This window comes from Cinclus cinclus, chromosome 6 (assembly GCF_963662255.1).
Source record: "Cinclus cinclus chromosome 6, bCinCin1.1, whole genome shotgun sequence".
NCBI lineage: Eukaryota > Metazoa > Chordata > Aves > Passeriformes > Cinclidae > Cinclus > Cinclus cinclus.
This window is the reverse complement of record NC_085051.1, coordinates 35,260,002-35,278,953: the sequence shown is the minus strand read 5'-3', so window position 1 is coordinate 35,278,953 and position 18,952 is coordinate 35,260,002.

Below are 18,952 nucleotides of genomic sequence, written 5' to 3'. Positions count from 1 at the left end.
TATTAGCTCTTCTATTAATGTACACTGTCATGCAAAACCCATAAATTTCTTGGGATTACCTGCATGTAAATTATGTAAATTAGCTACGTATATGTCTTTATATCTAGAGTCACATGAAAAGAGACATATTTAGAATACAGAATTGGTATTAAATGCTTAGAGTATAGTAAAACAAATGTTGCAGTCTTAGTTTGAAATCTGCTGCCCATGTTTATTTTAAAAACTGATACTCAGCATACAAAAGTTATAAGATTATTTTTCATCTCAGAAACTCCTTTCACAATTTTAAATCAACCTAAACTCATATAGTACAATTCTCCTAAGTGTTTTAGTCACTTGCAGCTCAAATCCAGTTTGCCAGTTAGTTGTCAAGTACTCAGGTGAAGGTGAACTGAAAGCTTTTCAACAACTAATGGAAAATGTTATAACAACAGATTAAAACTGAACGAGGATGACTTAAAGAAGTCACCCCTCTCTTGACAATGTTAATTTGATTTCACACAATGACAGAATCAGAATGGGTCGAGAGGCACCAGAGTGGGTCATCTGGTCCCATCTCCCTGCTCAAGCAGGGACATCCTAGAGCACATGGCACAGGATTGCTCCAGATGGCTCTTGAATATCTTTGGTGTGGGAGACTCCACAGTCTCTCTGAGAAATCTCTTCCAGTGTTCAGCCATTTGCACAGTAAAGTTCTTCCTCACATTCACTTCCTAAGCATTAATTTCTGCCTGTTGCTTCTTTTCCTGTTGCTTGGCACCACCAAGAAGAGCCTGGATCCATTCTCCTGACACCCTGCTTTCATATACTGATAGAGGTTTATAAGGTTCCCTCTCAGCTGTCTCTTCTTGAGGCTGAACAGGCCCAGCTCCCTCAGCCTATTCTCATAAGAGAGATGCTCCAGTAATTCTATTATCTTTGGAGCCTCCACTGGACCCATCCCAGGAGCTTCTTGTCTCTGTTGTACTGAAGAGCCCAGAACTGGACACAGCATTCCAGACGTGGCCTCAACAGGGCTGAATAGAGAGGCTGAACCAGTTCTTTTGACCGTCTGCCAATGTTCTTCCCAAGGCACCTCAGGATACCACTGGCTTTCTTGCCTGACCACAGCGCACTGCTGGCTCATGGACATCTTGTTGTGCACCAGGACCCCCAGGTCCTCCTCTGCAGAGCTATTTTCTAGCAGCTCAGTCACTCAGCCCACTGGGGCCTGGGGTTGTTCCTCCCCAGGTGCAGGATCCTGAATTTGTCTTTGTTGAATCTCAGACAATTCTTCTCTGCCCATCTCTCCAGCCTGCTGAGGTCCTCCTGCAGGGCTGCACAGCCCTCCGGGATATCAGCCACTCCTCCCAGATTAGTGCCATCAGTGAACTTGCTGAGGAGGGATCTGCACCTTCATCCAGGGCATCGATGAATACGCTAAATAATACTGACCCAAGTACTGAACATTGATACTTTCTAAATTATTTCTTGCACATGCTCCAGATAAGGGGTAAGAGCTGTGCAGAGGAGAACTTCACTTAAGTGTGTAAATAACAGTAGTTATTTACTCACTAGTAGAACTACCATATCCATTCACTAGTGATACTGTGATATCCAGTGTTTAAGGCAGAACGACACTTCACTGCTCCATCATAAAATTACCAGACTGAAGCAGGGGGTTGACAAGTGACCACAGGAGCCTTTACTTTTACACAAAGCTGAAGTGCTTTAGAGGCTAATTGCCAAACTGTACAAATGTGTACAGTCAGAACAAAAGGATGATACTTTGTGAGTGTGTTTTAACAGAAATTGGAAGGAGATAAATACACATGCCAAAAATGAAAACAACAACAAAGTAATGAGATTGGTATGGTGCTTGCACTAAAAAGAGGGAATTATTTTTCCTTCTTGACCGGCTTAAGCAAGATTTGGAATTGCATTTTATAATAGCATTTGTCCTCATTCATCAAATAAATAGTTTTAATGTATCACTACATAATGTAGGATATAATTCTAAAACCTTTCTTGTGCTTTAGGAACCTGGATTCTGTGGAAGCTGCCATATAGGGGGAAACCATTAGTGAGGAACACAGTTACACTAAAAATTTGCAAATTACAGTGTTTTAGAACATGAAATGTAGGTGGAGTTCAGTTACTGAAAATATATGTCTGTGGTGCAGTCTCATCCTGAATGGATGCTGATCCTTGCTCCAGGCTGCAAGTTTTCTGCAGTCAGCTTTGATTATGCTTTTACATAATCGTTTTGTCTTATCTGTAAGCATCCCTCACTCAGCCAACTTGAGAGGCACTAAGGGTGTGTGCAGATGAACAAGTTACCCTCTGAACTTACTTTTCTCGTACTCTGCAAGAACTGCCTGCAACACACTTTTATGCTGCATTGTACCACTCAGAAAGAATACAAATATGGAGCAGATGACAGGAAAAGAGTTCATAATAACTTATATTGCTGATAAGGTGTTTTATCATCTTTCTATAGCTAAGGTTTCCTGCTATCTCCTTCTTAAGACCAGTTACTCTTACTCTGTTGTGGTTTGCTGTTGGCAAAATGAAAAGTAAACCTTTTTTTCTTGCTTAAAATGAGTAAAAATATTCATCAAGTTGATAACAGGACTTGGGGGTTTTATGCCTCTTCAGTCCTGAAATACTTTGCAATGATCTTTCTCAATTAACAAATCCAGTGTTGTGTATATATATATATATATAGAGAGAGAGAGATATTTTAAAATACTGATTAGGTGTTATCCCTATAATGTGCAATTATAAAAAAGTTACTCCTTTGCTGAGTTACCCCTGCCCAGATAGTCAAATAAAAAATCACAGTTCTATTAGAAATTACAGAGAACAAAAAGAGAGCATGTTGGAAAGTATTAAGTCATGCTGCTTAGTGGATTGATACACACAATTAAACAATTCAGGTCATAAGTGCTCATGACTGTCTTGTTGACAGTAAGCTACCACACAATAATTTATGGAATGTTTTCCATCATCTCCAACCAGCTATAAAAAATTACTTCCATCCTGGTAGATGATGGCCTTAATTATCTCCTATCAAACTTATTCCATGCAATATGCCTATGTTTGAAATAATTTTATTAATATGTTAAACTTCAATACATGACCCTTAATATCCTGAGAGGGCCAGAGCTGTCATGTGGCCCTGCATCAGTTTCTTCAAAGGTGCTCCAGTCGCCCACACCAACCCTATTCTCTCACTTGTTTCCTAAGTTTCTGCTCCTTATTGGAGTCCCTGATTTGCTATGTTTTTACTAGGGCTGAACTGACTCAACTCCCTTAACAGAGGTAGCAAGTCATGTTTGATACCTCATGGGTGAAGCTGTAAATTGGTTTGAGCAATAGGTGTAAAACTTCCAGAGTGCAAAGAAAATCTGGTTTCAAGTGTTAACAAAGCTTTCTTTTTATTCAGAACTAAACCTACACACTTTTATTGCAGCTGGAGCTGCTACACTGTAGGAATAACTTTTTCATTTTGTATTCCTTGTTTATGCCAGATGCAGCAGAAATCATGGTCTGGAGGAAAATAGCAATAAAAATAAAATCTGTATAATTAAAAATCTGTAAAATCTGTATAATAAAAATAATCTAAAAATTAGTTTTCATATATAGCAGCAAATATAGACTTGTCTGATGGAATTTTGGCATTTTAGAATGTCCTGAAAAGAAGTATGTTCCTCTTTCAGTCATTTTTTTGAAAGCAGAACTGAACTTTGAGTGTTTCTTCTTGTCACATTTATTAATCATTAAAGTTTCTGACATGTTTTCTTATTGTTGTTTAATAGTAATGTCAGTGTTAAACCATAATATAGGTGTATACATCTGTTGTTTACTCTGAGATGACTAACTACCATATATAAAAATTCATATTAAAAATAAGTGATAACATACCAATGAAATAATGATTTTTAAAAGCTCTCTGCCTCTGAAATACTTTAATATATTTAAATAAGAAAAGAGATCACAGTTCCATATCCTACCACTGACACAGAGAAGTAAACAAAATCGAGTTGGAGAACAGACCTGCATAACATACGGCTCAAGGACTTTGTGCAGCCTGCAGAGCATCTTTTCTAGCATGCCAACTATTTAACAGCAATGTGTACTGTTAGAAAATGCAGGGTGTGCATCCTGGCTGGGCTTTTAACCAACCACGTAACTCAAAGCAGAGGATGGAATGTGTATGCCCTGGCCAGGGATGTGAGTGGGTGTGTGGACATAATTTATAGAAAGGGAAAGGCAAGAGACACTGGACAGTCATGGCAGGAAGGTGAACTCAATGATAGCAAGGGAAGTTCTTCACTGTAGCACAGAATGGACCTTGTCTTAATATAACAGATTCCAGTCATCTACATATGTGGCTCAGTAACTTCAGAATTACACCCATCCTTCCCTCCATAATGCAACATCTGGATTGAGTCTAGCAAACTCTCCAGGTGAATGAATCTTTGTGTCTGCATGATAAAATTTTAGACCAGCAAGGAAAATAATATTATATATATAATATATAATTCTATATAATATTTATATATATATATATATATATATATATGTATATATGTATATATGTATATATGTATATATGTATATATATATACTATGTAAGTGTTGCGTGCCTAAGTTTAATGTAAAATTTCAGGACATGTAAATTTCAGGACACCCATACCCACAGCTTGTAAATAACTATTCTTGTCATTTTTGGTTTTATTATTACATATGATGTTTTACTGAATTATTCATTTTTTATAGTTGTGGTATTCTAGAAAAAAATTAAACTTTTTGAAATCATAGTAGTACTTCAAAAAGCAGATGAACTGTATGAGCAAGTATACTCTTCCCAAATGTGGCTGTCTCAGGGTACTGAGGAATTAGATTTCCATCTCAAAGGCAGTTATCTTGACATAACAGATTACTGCTGCCAAAAGAAAAAAAGCAGTATTTTCCTGTCCTCTCATACTTCTCTCCCTCTTTCTGCCACTTTTAGTGGTAGTGAGCAGTTAAATATCATGTCTCACAGAAATTGAGCACAAGAACATGAATATACCTCTGAAGGTGGCTCCTTGGGAGTGCTCCTGAAAGCATTCTCTGTTGGAAATCTCAGACAGCAGCTTTCTCACACAGAAGTTTCTGTCTCCATGGCCCTGAATGCCACATTTTCAGGAAGGACGTAAAATCAGCTGGGTAAGTGAAAGAGAGCAATGCACCTCATGTATCCTTGGTATAAGCAAATGACATATGTTTTCTTCCTTCCATTTCAGCATTTCTGTCTTCTATAAACATTTTCACTCATGTTGTCTGCTTTGGCTGTCATGAGTAAATGCTTGTATTTGCACTTGACTACAAAATTTAATTGTGAATTATTATACACACATGAAAATGGCAAATGCTTAAACTGGGAGGTTGGACAACATTAATTTCCCAGCCCTCCTTTTTTGACTGCACAGGTCATGTGAAGACCCCAGTGAGGCCAGGAGGGGCAAAACTGGCCACAAGAACATGAACCTTCCGGTCTGCAGTGGGATATTAGGAAGCACACTTCCATCTTGAATGTCTTGAGAAACACATCATAGTGTCAAGTAACAGTACGCTAATGATTAAAAAGTCTCCTCACTAACAAAAATAATTAGAATAATCCAAACTGTATTTAGATTAAGTCTGAGGTTGGTTATTATGACAACAAAATGTGTGATCCTTCAGGGAGAGATATGGGCAGAACGCAGAATTGTTGAAATTAATCAAGATACTTTAACTATAATTGTTATATGTTCTGCATGTGACAGAAAAATCATAAATAAAAATTCAAATTAGTTATTTCCATTCTTCAGCATTGAAATAAAAATTTAGAATGACAGAACTTGGTATTTCTCTGCCAATGTGACTTTACATAGGCTTTTTTGTTTGCTTTCTCACACTTGTTCTCTTGGTAGTGTTTCACTAACTCACTGCTATCTTGATTGATAATGAAAGCACCAGATAATACAAATGCTTTTTAGTTCCTTCTTTTTTGCTTATAGTACATTGTAATCCCACACTGAAGTGCTTTTTTCAATAAAGTATTTCACAAGAACAAAATATAGTTACAGATGCATTCATATATCCTAAAAGCTGCCTGTACAATGCAGCACTGATATTCTATTTGCACTTTAGATTGTTTGAAAATGTCTCCACAGTTACCTTGTAAAACTTCATACCATATGTGTTATTAGTCTAACACTGTTCTCTCATTTGAACTACAAGCAGATACTGTCAGATACTAGACTGGTGAAAATAACTTCAGTGATTTTAAGATGAGCATTTTTTATAAGCTGTTTTCCAAGCAAAATTTGTGCTGATATATCTCTAAGAATTTAAAAATTATACATCTGATTCAGAAAAGACTATATAGTGTTCAAATGTGCACAAGAGAAGTTTGCCTTTTTCTCTAATTTGAATATATCTCATAAGTCTGCCTAGAAAATATTACTTATTTACATTCATCTTGTTACTTCTGCATAAAGGGTGCAGACTCCAAAAGGACATGTTTCTCCAGTATAACAGGATGTATTTGTTTATTTCTGCACAGTGTTTGTGCCACTGCAGTTAAATTTGCAGCCTACATTTTGAGGATCTACCACTCAGTTTGAAGTTATGATGTTGATTTTCTTATCCATGTTTTTCCCCTTGAAGCAAGACGAAAAATGTTCCAGCAAAACATAAGAGAGCTATTTTAAGATCTTTGAAGAAAAATTAATATGTTGTGATGATGATATTTCATCTTAATCTGGCATCGCCCAGACTTGTCTCTTTCAAGGAAGGGAGGACATCTGGAAATGAGTGAAAGCCACAATAAAATAAGATTTTTTACTGAAGCTGAAATATGATGGCAGAGTTGTTTCTTGACAGTTATATATTCAATGAGCAGGAATAAGTGGTATGATAAAGGTGCATGATTTATTGCTATATGAAATTACATGAGCTGCACAATATTGAAAATTTACAGGGAACAGAACAGATATTTTAGAAATAAAAATATTAAATACTCATGGATATTTATAGCATAAAAGCAAGAAGAAAAGCACCTCTAAGCAGCTAGGGAGAAAGTCAGTAAACAGGGATAACACTGTAAATTAATATGGTTTATTTGGTGTGATTCTGGTTCTCATATATAAAATTCCTAGAATTTATGAAGGGAAGAAACAATTTTGGTTTGACATTTGAGTTTCATAATCTTGGCCTCTCAATGCAAAACATGGGTCTGACTTAATTCCCACTTATATGGGCAATGAAATTAGTATAAATAAATATGTACATATATATAAAATTTCATGTGAAACACGTCTGTAATTCCAGACACCAATATCCAGAAAAGGCAAATTCAAAGTGAAAAAGAGCAAGGAGACACAAGTAGGATGAACAGATGACTGGTGAGAGGATCTTATCCTCAGGACATTGAAAGACCTTGTGGTTTGTCAAACCAAGTAAAAGTTTTTAAGTAAAAAGTAAAAGCTGGTAAGTAAAAATAGAAGTTAAAAAGAAAATAATTTTTATCTGTAAATTCTCTAGCCAAATATCAGGGAAAGGGATGAACTATTTAAACGATGTTGGCAAAAAAAGCACAATCATATATAAACTAGCCCTAAGTAAATTCAGGCTAGGAACAAATAGTATTTATAAGTCTTACTGTGTTGGGTTTGCTTGGCCAGGTTTTGGTAGCAGAGGGAGCTGCAAGGGTGGCTTCTTAGAAGCTGCCAGAAACTTCCTCCATGTCCTGCAGAGCCAATGCTCCAGGATGGCCTTGCTGCTCACCAAGGCTGAGTCAATCAGGAATGGTGGTAACACTTCTGTGATAACAAATTTATGCAAAAAAACCCAAAAAGCAGTCAATGCACAGATGTAATTGTGGCCAGAGAAAAGTGGGGTGAGAATATGTGAGAGGAACAGCTCTGCAGACACCAAGGCAGAGAAGGGGCAGGAAGTGCTGCAGCTGAGATTCCCCTGCAGCCCATGAAGGACCACGGGGATGCAGAGATCCATCTGCAGCCCACGGAGGAGACCCAAACTGGAGCAGATGGATGCCCAAGAGAAGGCTGCAAACCCAGGGGAAACCCATGCTAGAGCAGGCTGTGCCTGAAGGACTGAACCCCATGGAAGAGTCACCCACACTGCAGCAGTTTGTGGAGAAATGTTGCCCATGGGATGGACTCACATTGGAGAAGTTCCTGGAGGACTGTCACCTGTGGAAGGAACCCCACACTGGAGGACTCCTCTTCCTGAGCAGCAGCAGAAACAGGGAGTGATGAACTGACTGTAAACCTCACTCCTCATCTCCCTGCACTACTGGTGGGGGAGCTTGGGAAGAAGGGTGAGCAAGAGGTATATTTTAAGATTTATTTTATTTCTCATCATCCTGCTCTGATTTTGTCAGCAGTAAAATTCAGTAGATATCCCCAAGATGAGCCTGTTTTGTCCATTATGGTATTTGGTGAATGAATGCTCTCCCTCACGATTTTTCAAGCTATGAACCTTTGTTATATTTTTTCTTCCCCATCCAGCTGAGAAGGTGAATGATAGAGAGGCTTTGGTGGATGCCTTAGGTGGATGCATTCAGCCAGGGTCAACACACTAAATTTACTGAATTGATGTTCCGGACATCTCAGGATGTCATGACAAAATAACACGAAAAATAGGAATTAATAATTTAAAAGAAATCTTAAATGCTTCCAGTGTGGATTTCATGCACCACTGTTTTCTACAATGATTAAAGACATCTTTTTAGGAGCAGTGTTATTTAACATGGCTCTCAACCACCTATGCAGAGTTTCAGATGTCAAATTGAAACATTCCTCTGCAGCTTTTACAATGTCTCATCATTCCAATTTTTTTTAATCTGTCCTACATCTTCCAAAATCAGGTTTCTATTTTTCTTAAAAGCCAACTGTTAGAATATAACACTTTTTTGGCAATAATACAGAAAAGATCTGTTGTCTGCATAAAATATTAACTAACCATAAATTAGCATCAGATAAAATATTCTGCTACTTAATATTGGAAAAGTGACATCCCAATCAATACAAACAACTGAGTTACATTTCAAGCTGCATTTACTCATATGTGATAGCAGTCACCTATGCCTATTGCCTAAGAATTAGCTATCGCAAAGGCTTATTCTAACGACACTTCACCCACCTAACCCCTTCCCCCTAGGTCTCCTCTTTTAAAAAGTTGCAAATACTTCCAAAAAGGATTTTTTTTAGCAGCCTCAATCTCACTTTTGTGCTGCAAAACCTGTAGGAAAGCAAGGAAGCCTTGGTTGGAGTAACACCATGTAAAACCTATGTCAGGAAAGAGGCCAGAGTGAAGAATTGGTGTCAGACATGCACTGCCACAGCCCCTCTCTTGGGTCTTGAGAAACAGAGGGAGGAGAACCCCCAGTACAGATCACTGACCATATGGATATGAAAACTGGCTGAATATTTTCTCAGTGTAGTCGAAACACTTTGCAAAGTATCTGGTCTTGACATGCCTGTCTCGTTGGCAGACAGGGGTAAATGAAACCATGCAGATGTTAACTGGCCCAGTTTCTCATTATACCTATGAACACCCTGGTTTGTTCTGAGTCAGTTAATACTATCCCTGACTCATTTTGATCTAAACTACTTTTAAAACAAAATTATATTTACTAATTATTGCTATATCTTTTTCCATTCAACATTACACAGAAACTTCTTGCCCTTATTCTTAAATATATTATCTTGATAGCATCTATAGCACATTCAAAATTAAAAACTTAAGCTGTTTCTCTGGCATTTTCATCATTATCTTTATCTCTTCATCCTTAAATGTATACTATGCCACTAGAAGTAGAAGCCCAAAAAATTCTCTCATTGTATTAAACATTGAGCATAAATCAAGCATACAGCCATTGTTGCAGAATATCTGTTCAATCCAGTCAGAGGGAGACAAAATACATTTTCACCCTAATCAAATTTTTAAAGTGAAAATCATTCTATTTTCATAAACAGAATCAAACCCCAGATGTTTGTCTTTGATCAGGGAACACATAATTAAAATATTTGGTTTGAAATTACTTTATTTTTTCACAATTATCTTTTCAAAGATCTTTTTGTATTTGTTTAATTTTACTACTAACAGATTTTCTTATGGAAATTATTTTATGCTCATGTCTTTCAGATTGGCTAAATTCCTCAAAAGCTTAGAGATCCACTATAGGTATAGGCTCAAATATAGGACTCTGGCAGAGGACTGGTATGTTATATGGAAAATAAAAATCTTTTATTACCCAAAAAATTCAGATGGAATATTCCTGATTGTCTAAGGCTGAAATGGGAATGCATAAATAAACTGTTCGACACAAAATTTCAAATCAAATCCTACTGAAATGTAGATATCCCATCTTTTTATTTTAATACTGAAGTTTTTGCATTTCCATTACTATAGCAATTCAATAACAAGTTCTACAATCCACATACCTGTGAATGCAGGATTTGGGGGTTATATTTCTAAATGTTTATGCAGGCATTTTATGGCTGATGTTGGACAGGTCTCTTAATATTTTGATAAATTCTTCCATATTTCTATCAGAATTATAATAATCCTTTGCTATCTGTGCTAGTGTATTATTATGCTCAGATATATTCAAGGTTTCAATGTAGCTCTACTTCCTCTCTGTAGATTCTACTCATAGATTTATCTACCTTCATGCCCTACAAGCCTTGCAAATTCTCCTAAGTGCCTCATAAGTCTCCTCAATACCAGTCTGAGTTAATTCTTCTCCTATGCCTGCATTCCATTTCCACTGTCATCTCTGTCAGAGAACAGTTTCATGAACAGGAGCACCAAATTCATGTTACAAATGAAACACTGAACATTCTGCCACTTTCCTACAGCAGACTTCTGAATGATGCAATTGTGTTGGGAAGATTTTCTTTAATAATACATATTTTTGTTTTATTTGATAACAATTGATTAAACAACCCTTTTGACCTCCATATAAAGTATTTCTGTCCCTGAATAACTATATCCAGTTACTAACTCCTTGATATTTCTTCTAGTTCAAGTGACATTCTTTATTGACAAAAAGGCAATCAGTGTTATGGAAGGTGGTGAAAAGTGAAAAAGAGGGTTGTTCCCTACTGAAAAAGACAAGTTATTTTAAATTGCAAGGAACACATAATTATAGATAATTACCACAGATTACATTTTCTACATACATGCACTAATTAAATCACCTATTAGATGATTATATTTTTTATAAATTTTTTACTTTCTATTTGGCATTACATATGAAAAATCAAATACACAATAAATGAAAAATGACAGCATCTATCAAAATTACCCTCAGAATAATTTAATTCATGATAAATATGATAAGAAAATTCCCAGAGTATTGAGAGAGAAAAGTAATAGTCTTTATCTGCCTCCAGTCAACTGTGAAGTTAACTTAATAAACACAAAAGTTTTAGTTCCAAATATATTTTACTATTCATTACTATGACCTTGTGGCTGATAGAAAACAGTTCATATCATTCCTGTGTTATTCTAGGTCAGGTCTTGATAATTGTACAAAACATGTATGAAAGGGTAAAAATAGAAAAGAAAACAATACATTTTTTTACCTATCATATATGGGATCACTATAATTTGTTTAAGCAATGTAAAAGGCATAGAAACTGAATTTAGAATGTATTCCATAGCAGACTAAATTAGCAAACCCACAGAGAACACAGTCTTGTACCTTTTACAGAATTTCAAGTTTTGTGCGCAGGGCTGGAGGAAAGATAATGCCTCATACATTCTCCTATCAATTTTTACTAAATTCACTGGCATGTAATGGCTAAAATGAAGCATTCTAAACTGTCAGAAGCTTCATGAGGTAAACATTCTCCTCACATATCAACATCTCATCACAGGTGCACATTTTTAGTTATCTCCTTTGACTAGCTTGGTGATCAGCTTGTTGATTTAAAACAATGGCACTTCTGCAGGCAACTCGGGAAAGAAAAATAATTAATTCTACCCATCTATCAACACCTTCTTCTTAAAACAACAATTCTTAAAGCAAAAAGAAATAACCATCTTCTCTTCTTCTCTTCCGTCATGACTCTTCAAAACTTCCCTAATATTATAGATTGTTTTGACTGAATCTACAAAATTGTCAGTCTCACTCCAGTACTTTCTACCTTAAGTCCCTTTCTACATGCTTATTGAAATAGTGTTTTTCAGGCTCTAGCTGGTTTTGGATTAAATCCCTAATTTCTCACTTCCGAAAGTAACAGTAATGATTTCTCCTATCTGGTTAATGGCAATTTAGCACTGTCACCATGTGAGATATTGTGTCCTTGTTGTCCTGTTTCTGCCAAAAATTTTATCATAATAAGCGCAATAGAATAAGAGGCTTCTTTTTATGTTGGCGTACCTAACAGCTGTGTATTTTGATTGTAGAACTGATTCTTCAAAGCCTCCAACTTTTTCATAAACAGAAATCTAGTTTTAATTATTTTTTTTTGCAGAGAAACTTGCTATAATAGTAACTGAGAGTCATGCTAAATCCCACATTTTGAATTTTTTTAACTTTTTGACCTTTAATTTTTTATGAGGTCCCTGGGATTCCTAGCTCTAGATGCTGGATTACTTTGAATTTACACCTAGTATAGCTTAGTGAAATCCGGAACATAGATCACCAGGAGTTGGAGACTGAAAGTTTTTGCAGTTAAATTGTAAATATGCTTCTTCTGTAATTTCTCCTAAGAAATAGTTTCCTGTCTGCATAGTACTGAATCCCAAAGTTTGTATCAGAACACCAGTCTGTACTGTGGTACAAATTCTAGCCCTCAAAGAAAGAATATTCAAGCAGTTACCCCTGGGTAGAAGGGATGAGGACAGACAATTCTGTGCCAGCTTGTAGCAGCAACTCTTCTCATTTGCAATAACACCTGAAATTTAGCTGGATGAGATTGTGGCAGCTGTATTTCCTGCCTTGCTGAGCACTAAATAAAAGGAGCAGTGGTGTCCACTTAGCGGTACCTCTGGCACAAGTCTAGCATGGAGATCACATGACCCCTTTGTTTGGCTAAAAATGATGAGGCAAAAGGATGGCAGAGAAGATATTCTGTCTGCATTAGTGATGTGGAAGCCAAGAAAAAAGCATTACAGCAAACAGTAGCTTTGCCTAGTTGTGCATTAACTCCTGGTAATAGCACGTCTAGTGTCTCCTAGTCCATAACTTCTTTCAGACCTAATATCAGTTATTCCTTTCACCAGAGAATTTCAAGCCCAGTATCACCCATGTCACCTTGTATTTCCACTCAACACATTCCTATTTCATCCCCAGCACAGACTAAGATCTCACAGACTAAGATTTTACACACAGCTATGACTGTGTCAACCCATTCCCAGAATACCATTATTGAATATTATCACAATTTGTTTCTCCAGATTCCTTCCATAAGGACTACACAGGGGGAAAAAAAAACCTCTCACTACCAGGCATAATTAATTTTGTGTTTGTTTTTAAAATAATCAGCTAATTAGTGGTGTGACACAGTTCATTTGTGACTTTAAAAATATTTATGATTCTTTATGATTTGATTCTATGCTTTGGAGGAAAATAGCTTCACAGTGTTTAGAGTGTAAAGCATTGCCAATTTTCTTAAAAATATTTGGACTGCTGGACTAAACCTGCCTTAATAACTGGCAGTCCATGATACAGATCAGTCTTGGGCATAGGAAGAATCAGAGAATATTGTTACCCTATGAACGTCTTCTTCTGGATATGTTTTGTAAGTTTGAAAAGCATTAAAACATGTCTTGGGATTTCTCTCTTTGCACTGCTGCAACAGTAAGTGATGGAGAAGAAACCAAATCTGGGCTGTGAAAATGAAGTTCCAGATAAAGTCATCAAAGTGCAGGTGCTTTTGCACTATTTCTAATGTCAGATATTTACCAACAAAATAATCTTCCTATATACTCAAATCATAGCAACATTTAAAAATACTTTTTAAAAATAGATATCCTCCAACACTTTCGTTCTACAGACATATTACAAGTACTTAATCCAACATGAATGGTGGCATAAACTTTGATTTATGTCCTTGTAAAGCTCCTCCTCAAAAATATGGGTACCACTTTCAAATAAAAGAAGATAAAATAAAAAAACCCAAACCAAAAAACCCTACTGTCATTATAATACCTGCAGAGTGATACCACTAACAGACCTGGCTGTTTGTTTCTAAGGAAGAACAGCTGTGCAACAGACTGTCTGAACAGTTCCTATTACAGAATGCACCACGGATCACTGACACAAAGGAAGCACTACACCAGCTGGCTTTCTGTCTTAGAGCATTTCTATTCCTAGATGATTTACCTGTTCTCAGCCCTGTCACCTCAATACTTCTACTACCCAATTAAAAAATGATGCTTCTGGATTCTCTCTGCTATAAATTAGATATGTTTTTGTTCAGATCAAACTGGTTACTTTTTTTTAAGTTTTGAAATACATGACTTATTTTTAAACTTATAAAAGCTGCTTGATTATTTATTTGTGGTCTATTTTGTTCTCTTGAAGAGTTTAGATATGAAAAATTCTTTTCAAATGTATTCATATGCAGTGATCTACATTTCCTAATCATAATCATGTCAGCAAAAGTGGAGCTGCTCTTAGGATAACATTTTAGTCTAGAAAATGATTTCCCTTTAAAATGGATTCAATGGACATGATATAAAAAGAAGATGCAAAATTACACACAACAGTTTGCATAATCAAAACAGATATGTTTTATATTCAGGCAAGATTTCTTTTTTCTACATTAAATGGAAGAAAATAGACCTTTTGGAATTCTGCAAATGTGCTATGGCTATAAATGCAGTAGCAGTGGAATTCCAGTAGGATTATGAAGAGGATGTACAGAACTTAAAAAAAGAAATCAACCAAGATGAAGAAGAACAGTATAAAAGGATAAATGTGTGGCTTTTTTTTTAACTAACAATAGTCCATTTATTTCAAATAGCAACTATATTTTCTACTTTAGAACTAAAGTTAAATTTATGAAAGCTTGAAATATAGAGGTGCATTCTTTTGTGTAGGAAATTTACTGGTCCTCTTTTCAATAAATGTAGTTCAAATGACATGTAATGAGTGTAGAGCTTCATTCAATAAATAATACCCAAGGTATATTCATATCTACATTCAGAACAAAACTTGCTCATGTTATGGAATAAGGTTTGAAGGGCTCTGCAGGTGTCTCCTAGAGACACTGCTGCTCTGGAGCAGACAGATTTAAAATTATCATTTTTCTTCCCTAATGAAAAATAATCTTGATCCAACACATGAAAATAATATGTCACAAATGGCTACAGAAAGTACTAGATTTTTTTTTCCAAAGATGATATAAAGAAAAGTTTGTGATAATTGTCAGAAGGTTACTGAATGAAAAATAAACTACTTAATATTTTATGGGTAGAATTAATCAGTGTTTAAACTAGCAACAACATTTTTTCTATCCCATAAAATTTTACAAGATTTCAGTTATTTTTCTTCATATGCCATAGGAGCAACTCAGAACTTTCCTTATGAGAAGGAAGAAAGGGGATAGATGATAACATTCATGTCAAGCAATCCAACAGTTATATCTATTTTTCTTCCAGTGCTTGGCCAGCCTGTAGAGTTTTATGTATCTTTTAAACAATGTACTAGGATTCCACTGAGCACGGTAATTAATGGAGGAGTAAATGAGGGCAGGATGGATGCAAAGCTTAGAAGCCAAACATTGACCAAGTGACTGCAAAGTGACTCTGCTCCTGAGAAACAAGTTTGCCTTACTACTATGCATATTTTACATATTCTTTTCAGTATTACAGTCAAAAACCCAATTTCACTTGGATGAAGATGACACTGGCTTTCACTTCTCAACAAAAGTAACTGGGACAACTGAGGAATCTTTTATTTAATAGGAACTTTTCCTCCTAAGTGACATCTTTTTATAGGTGGAAATTATTTCTGCCAGTGCACTCATAAGTCAATTTTCCAGCATTGATTTAATAATGAGAAGTAGCACACTGTCTAGAAGTAAATGTTTAATATATATCTATCATCTATGCACAAATGCCTTCACTCATGAATCACAGGAAGAGTCATCATTAGAGGATAATCACAATGACTCAAAGGCTGTATTAACACATACTCCTTACCACAGATGAAAAGAACTCTTGCTCAGACCTGAAGAGCATCTAATATTTTAAATGCATACAGGTTTTATTTATGAAGCCACCAGGAAAAAACAACTTACTTCCGTTATCCACTAATTGCTTAAAGATATAGGTTTTTAAAATTTCTTTCAAATGCTTAAAGATTTTTTAAGATTAATTTAAGAGTTTACACAAGGTATCTGACCTCAACTGCAATGATTACTGTCTGCTTTACTGTGTTGCACTTAAATTCCAAGTGTTTTGTTAGATTAAAAAGTGTGATTGTTCATACAGATGAAGAGCTAGTAGATTTCAGATGAATGATAAAAAATCTAAAAATTATTTAGATGGCTTAAATCCTACTGATTTCAAGGAGCTGAAATTTATCTTTCCAGGGTATGTGTCAGGAGTGATGGGCAGGATTCATCTCACTTAACTTTAAACTGTCTAAGCAATTTGTCAGCACTCCCTCTGCAGAAATGCGGGGCTACAAATCTCTAGAGTACAATTCATTCTTTCCCCATGCAGGATCTAAGCCAGATGAATGAATTATTCTTTTGAATAATTTTATTCTCCACTGATTACAGAGAAAACCTAAACGGCTGGCAAAAAATGTGCATTGAACATAGCCAAATGGAAGTGAAAAGAAATCTACCTCATGGATACCAGAGAAGATTCAGGACACTAATGTCCACTCCAAATTAACAGGACAGATCTTCAGTCATTGTAACTTGCTTCTACTGTAAAAAGTCAGACTGGCAAAGAGACTGAGTCAACAGAAGGGAAATGTACTTTTCCTCCCACTAGCAGTCAAATAGGAAGGAATTGTCGTAATAAGACTTATAAGAGTTATGATTGTCTAGGTCTTCCCTTGTGAGTTTAGCCACCTTGTAACTCAAAGCTCTAAACTGCCCAAGCTGTGTTGGATCAGCCTACATTTCTCCTTTTTTGCAGTGGGAGTTAATTTCTTACATATGAATATTTCAAGTAACTGAAACCCTTTAATTCTCATGTTATTTTAAAATCTTTCCCTCAAGGTTTTTAGCCCTGGACAATCACTATCAGACATATGTAAAATAAGTACTTTTTGTTTCCACCCTGTTTTAATGGTTGGGTGTTTGCAAAATTAAAAAGATATTACAGTAGATAATGACTGTTGTAATTGCTTGTAGTCTCAACACAGATTTCTAATGGGAAAAATAGATCTTACCCTCACTTGCCTCTAGCATACAATGATAATTGGATAGGGAAATCAGAATATAGTGCAACAATTCAGTGAGTAAATTGAGGACTTCTGTTTCCAAAGCTCACATACCTGACAGTCTGCTACTTTAAAGGAACTTGAAAAAATAAAGAAAGGCATGCTATTGGCAATGACGTCTACCGCTTACTGAAGGGCATATGTAGATTCATAAAGAAGGGTTTTATTTCAAACAAAAAAAATGGATTTATATTTTTTACAGTTGCACACTGTGATGTGACTGATTGGTTGTTGCAGAGCTAATAAAAAGATGACTACTTTCAGCTGATAGAATATACTATTTCCATCTAATTTGACGGTTTTCTGCTGGGCTGATGGGAACCTAATCGCAAAACATTGAAGATTCGGGTATTTCAAAGCCTGGCTGCAATTTCTACTGTTTTCTGACTACTTAGCCTTACTTCTTAGAAATCTAATCTCTTACTACTTGTGGTGAAGTTAATCATTAAAGTGCACACTAACCTTATCATATATAAATTTCACTCTCTCCTCCCAAACATATGAGAATAAATAATGTCTTTTTATGCCAGAGATAATTATAATTTTTCATTCTTGTTATTGATGCCTAATTAATAAATTACTCTAGGTAATCCACTATTAATAAAAAAGTAAGATGGTCTCTACAGTAGAATACTTACTGGCTGAAGGTAAAAAATCAAAGAAAGTGAAGCCACCAACCTAATGGCCAGGCTAGGATTGGCCAGAGGCCCCATTAGATAATTTTTTTCTTCTGGACATAAAATCAGGCTGTATAACTTCCTGCCAAGCCATAGGAATCATTAGGTCTACATGTAGTGTCAAAGTGCCAAAGCTGAGCATGTGATTGTGTTCCTGAGCTTGTCTCATATTAGTTGGGTGCTTTTTCACTTTCTTAGCTTAAGCTATCACTAATAAAAATTATCTTCATGGCTACACAGCCACTAAAGTCTAGCATAGACCTTCTTTTCAGTTACATCAATATATATGTAGAAAAATATTCATATTATTAAAATAATGGTAATAATTAATAATAATAATAATAATAATAATAATAATAATAATATATTGTACTTCAGCAGCCAATTAATATTAAGTTCCAAAAGTTAAGATAATTCCAATGAGCTCTTGTAAACCTTTCTTTCAAAACTAGTCACACATTTGAGTCAGCCTACCAAACATCAGACTCTTTTATTAGACTTAAATCCATTAAAAATTATGTGATAAATTAATAGAAAACATGTGGTTGTTACAAACAGAAATAATATTTGTGTTAGTGGATTAATTTTTTTTCTTTGACATAGTTAGGTTAGTTAGGTTGTTGTATTGTGGTTTTTGTGGCAAGGTTTTGGTGGCAGAGGGCCTATGGTGGTGGCTTCTGCATGAAGCTTCTAGAAGCTTTCCCTATATTTGACAGAGCCAATGCCATCCAGCTCCAAGACAGACCTGACATTGGCCAAGGCTGAGCACATCAGCCATGGTGCTAGCGCCTCTGGGGTAAAATAGTTAAGAAAGGGT